Below are 5304 nucleotides of genomic sequence, written 5' to 3'. Positions count from 1 at the left end.
GCATCTGGTTATTAGTCTGAGAGTTGCTTTTATCTTTGATTGTGTAAGTCATGACAAATCAGTGTCTGTCTTCTTTCGCTTACCCTTTAACTTTGAAATCTAAAGTGACAATGTTTACACAGGAGTTTATTAGCAAAGTCTCTTTAAATGGGACAGAGGACCTTCTTAAAAAATTATAATAACAATCAGAAATTATGGACAAAAGATATATGGGAGTTCTTTAGATTTCTTTGCAGCTTCTCTGTGCCTAGTGCTTGATTTTGAAAATAAAAATTAGAAAAATGTATGCATATGAGCAAATTATGAACACTTTCTCACAAAAAGTCAAACGAGACTGTTTAAAATAATTCACTTTCCCATATGTACAGTGTTAGTGTGCTCATTCTTTTTTTATTCATTAATTAGTTTATTCTCACCCCCTCTTATTCACACTCTTTCTAGGTTTTCTTTTTTCCATTTAGTTTGTTTATTTTTGTTTTGTTTGTAGACTGGGTTTCACTTCACTAAGTAGCCCTGGTTGGCCTGGCAGTCACTATGTAAGACCAGGTTAGCCCTGAACTCACAGGAACTTGCCAGTTTTCGCCTCCAGAGAAGTGTGAGCCACCAGATCACTACTGTGTTCATTCTTAACTCCGGTTTTCCTACCCAGCATTTTGACTTAATGCTTTTTAAGAAACGTTTCATACACCATTTTCTACATTAACACTTTCTATATCTCTATCCTTCTCAGAATCATTTTCCTTTGTATAGACGAGTGGCCTTCAGGTAAGACTGAGAGAATGTATTTCCTGCCACCATATACTATCACAGCATGCCAATTAGTCTTAATGTACTCTACTAATCTCCAGTTTGGAGACACTTAAGGTTATGTCCATTTATATCCATTGTTATAAATTAACATTTGATACGTACATATATTTATAGAAAAGATCTTTGCATATATTCACAATTAGTCTCCCAGTATAGCTTCTCAGAAGTCAAATTCCAAGGGGCATTTTTTAAAGCTCTCATTTCATACTGATACATTTTCTAAAATTGGTTTCATTTATCAGTGAGTGTTGGCTTCTAAGGGGAAAGAAGCCACAAGAAATCCCAGGAAACAGAACTTGACCTTGTTTTTTACATGTTCAGTGTGAAAGATAGCTCGAAGTTCTTTTTTCCTCAGATGTTCTAAGACTCCATGTGTATTTAACAAATGGACACTGAGACATGAATGAAATACATTTAAGAGTTTTCAACATACGTCTTTACTCTTAGTGAAGGTAAAACATTTGAAGCCCTTCAGCTGATAGCCTATTACTCCTCATAGTTACAGAGAACCATCTCTGTTTCTGAGTCAGACATTACAAAATGGGTTCCAGATTTTAACAGTTCTTTTTTTTTTTTTCAAAAGGAGCTCTGGCAAAGTTTTATTAAAGGAAAACTTTCTTGTTCACTTCTCACCAGTCTGCTCTGGCATGCTTCTAATAATATCAGAATCACCTGGGTCAATGATAGCCAGTGTGCAGACTCTAGTATTTTCCACAAGCTGTGCCCAATTCAATATTATTGCCACTGTAGTGATGGACACCAGTTTTAGCCAACATGGCATAGTATTCTATTTCAGATTTCCACAAAGCTGGGCAGTTGTTGGTGAGGATAACCAACTTCGCTTTGCCTTGTCTGATCATCTTCAGAGTCTGTTTGTACCCCAGCACGTACTTTCCACTTTTGATAACAAGCTGGAACCTAGAGTTGGTCGACTCCAGAGACTTTTTTGTCTTCTTTGCTGACACCATCTTCCTGCCTTAGGTGCGAGACAGCCCCCAATCAAGAGCAGCGGCCAAGTTGGCCGGGGAGTGAGAAATTAACAGTTCTTTTTGTAATACTATTTCTTTTGTTGTTGTTTTAATACAAAGTCTCAGCTGGCCTTAAGCTCACTATATAGCCAAGCATGGCCTGAACTACTGATGCTGCTCCAATGGCTGAGCATCCACATCTGGACATGCCAGCCAAGTTTTCCTTGTCTACAACAACCAGAAAAGAGGTCAATGATTTGAACATAACTGATATTAAATAAAATCTTGAAGGTTAAGATTAAGTTGAGTTATTGAGGGTGATGGTTAGGAAAATACATAGAAGACTAGAACCTGAGTTGCATCTTTAAGGTTGGGTAGGATTTAGATAGGAAACTATAGGAACTGGGAGATTATTCATTATATCAGAAGTCCAGGATGGGAATTCATATTATCTTGGGTTGGACTATGTTTAGAAAGAAAGGAAATAATATAGGAATAGGTAAGGTATATATAGCTACATATTGGGAAATACTGAAAAATCTAGTTGAAAAACTAGGCATTGGGAGCCCCTCTAAAGTTCTTACAGAAAAAAAAAATCAAAAAGAGATGTGTAAGGTGATTCCAATGGGCATGCCAATGGAGAACTAAATTGTGACAGAATGGAAATTATGCTACAAATGAAGGAAAAAAGAAGAGAATTTTAGAGTTCCTTCAAATGACTTGATAACAGACAGGAGGACATGAAACACAGGATAATACCCAAGTCTGTGCTTCAAACGTGGGGGACTGTGTTTCTGAGAAACTAAGAAAGGCCATGCATTATGCTGATTACCAGATTTCTAATATTGTCAACGTAAATGGGGGTTCTGTTGAAGAGATTCTATTTCTTCTTGACTTCCATTATTACTTCAAAGATGCTTATTTTGTCCTTTTGGTCTTCATTTGGCAATAGATCTTTACATTGAACTTTTGTTTCTCTCTCCCAGAGGGATCTGCCAAGTAATGATCTTAAACACTTAAATGCATGCAGGCAATCACTTCTGAATGTCTGTTTTGTAACTTTCTTGTTTTGCATACTGGATTCACTAAAAGCAGGTCACTCTTGTTCTTCCTCAAAGAATTGTAGTTTTATACAAGCTTATGTTTCCCACAAAATTGTTTAATTCTTTCCTTGCTTGTCTGGCCCAACATGCAACATTTGAATTTGGAATGTCACCATACTATAGCTTCAAAACAAAAGAGAAAATCGTGTCATGGCGACATAGCTAGAAAGATTAGTGTATACTGCTAGGTGTCAAGTAGTGCGAATGAAGAATACATTCTAGAAATGATTCTAGTTCCAGCTCTTCTCTCGCAAGATGAATTCAGGCAGGACTTTGAAAGCATTAGTGACATTTATAGTACTTAGAAGCCTCTGAATTACGCATAGCACATAGTGAGGGCACGGTTGTCAGTCATTTATGTACCTGATGCAGAATGACAAACAGGTCAGGATGACAATTCAGGTCAAAAGCAGTGAAGTTTGAAGCCCATACTATCTGTGTATGCCTTTCTTATTGATTAAATATAGTAGATTATCGAGAGGAAATCCTCATTCTCCTGCACCAATAGTATGAATCATCTGCAAAGGTGAAATGGAACTACCCTCACAGAAGGGGTTGCCCCGATTTTCTGTGGTTTGTGACTACAGCCTCTTCAGTGCTGCCTTCCAGAAATAGCAGGCATTTTGCTCAGAGCCATCTTAATGGATCATTGTAATCTTTGATTTGCATCATAAGGGGAACCAGGCAAGGTCTTTCTTTTACTGGAGTCTAAGGATTGCTTTGTTAGAAGGGATAGTTTCCTCCTTTGTCCTCTTTCAAGAATGAAGTTTAGTGCCTATTATTAATGTAACCTAGGTCACTGTCATCCGCAAAGAACTTCAGTATTTCTCCCGCGTGGATGGCAGATCACTTGTTAATCAGGATGCTCTCTCTAGGCCCCGCATAATTACTGCAGTAGGCTTATTCCAGTTTTTAAGCTCTTCACCTAGTTCTTCAATATGTACTCAACCTTATATAAATAGAAGAGAGTAACATGTATAATAGTCTGCTTGTCAAGTGTTTTATGTCCTGGCTCCTCCTCCTCTTCCTCTCACGATCGATTTCTAGTTACATATCCAGCCTGTACCCTGTTTTCTTCATTAAATGCTGATGTAAACTGTTCTTCTTGGCTGCAAGCTTTGGCTTCTTTTCAGTTTTTTTTTTTTCTCTCTCCCAGATGATCTCAGGTTACAGTCGCCTTGTCTTGCTTCTCTTGTCCTTTATCCCAGCACTTTCCTTGCAGGAGGGCGTGGCTTTTGGAGGTAAAACTGAGAGAATATGTACTATGCTCTGATTTAACTATACGAAATTTTTACTAGCACTTTAAAGTACAAGCACAAGTATGAGACCATGATTAAAACGAAGCAAGCTGCCAATGACACCATGAATGTGGGCTAGTAGTCACCAAAGGGCTAAGTGAAGTTTATAATTAAAAAATCCTGAAATAGACAAAATAATATCCCTGAGCTACATTGTTTTCAGTTTGTGTACATAAATTAATGACTTCCTCATATTTTTTTTTTTCTGGCAGACAGTTTGGCATAATCTGAACATCACCAGTGATTCATGGAGCTGTCATTTGACTAATGTCATTTGACCTGAATCTCTCTAAAGTGGCATTTAGTTAGTCACATTGTGCTCCTACATTTTATAGGAAGCGGTTCAGCAAATTAAATTCGGTAAGTTTCCTAATGTACTGTGTACTGTGGGACTTTTATTTATTTTTGGAATTTTTTGAATAGTATAGTATCTTGGGATTTTGTGGCTCTCATTAGAAAAGTTCCTTTTGGCCAGTCATTTCCAGCTGAAGTGTCCCTAGGGTCATGAGCCTTTTATTTCTCTCTACTTTTTTTAGAGCTTTATAGTTACCTTTGCATACATTGTCTCATTAGCTCTCTTCATGTACCCTTGCCTACGTCAGAGAATCATTATCTGCCTTGAATATTTTTAGCACCAGAGAAAAGAATGACGCCAAGACTCCAGTACTAATAAGTGGCCGAATAAGTCATAACCCACATTTCCAGAGTCTACATTTCAGGCTTCACTCAGTCACTGGAAGACTTAAACCAAACATAGCTAGCAAAGACTTCTTCCATTCTATAGGTTGCATGCTCACTCAATTAAGTATTTGTCATATGGAATTTTTTTTTTAATTTTGTGAAATCCCACATGTCAGTTGCTGCTATTGTTTCCGGAGTGACAGGAATCATATTCAGGAAGTCATTGCTTATACTTGTATTTTAAAATGTTTCTCCTTGGTTTTCCTCTAGTAAGTTCAGTGCTTCAAGTCTTATATTAACATTTTTGACCCACTTGGAGTTGGCTTTGGAAAGAGTGAAGAAAAGATCTAACTTCCTTCTTCTTATCATGGGCATTTTGTCCTAATACATAGCTGAAAGTTGCATGAAATAATATCTGGATCTTCCGTTCTTCTGTTCTGTGGA

At 37.4% G+C, this 5304-nt stretch overlaps 1 pseudogene; it reads right to left on the bottom strand.

Annotated features, from left to right (window-relative positions):
• Window positions 1–1374: 1374 nt before the first annotated feature.
• On the bottom strand, window positions 1375–1778 carry LOC114626488 (annotated as a pseudogene).
• Window positions 1779–5304: the final 3526 nt, after the last annotated feature.

This window comes from Grammomys surdaster, unplaced genomic scaffold (genome assembly GCF_004785775.1).
Source record: "Grammomys surdaster isolate TR1022 unplaced genomic scaffold, NIH_TR_1.0 236, whole genome shotgun sequence".
Taxonomy (NCBI): domain Eukaryota; kingdom Metazoa; phylum Chordata; class Mammalia; order Rodentia; family Muridae; genus Grammomys; species Grammomys surdaster.
Note: the sequence above shows the minus strand (reverse complement) of the source record. Positions and strands in the feature narration are given on the sequence as shown.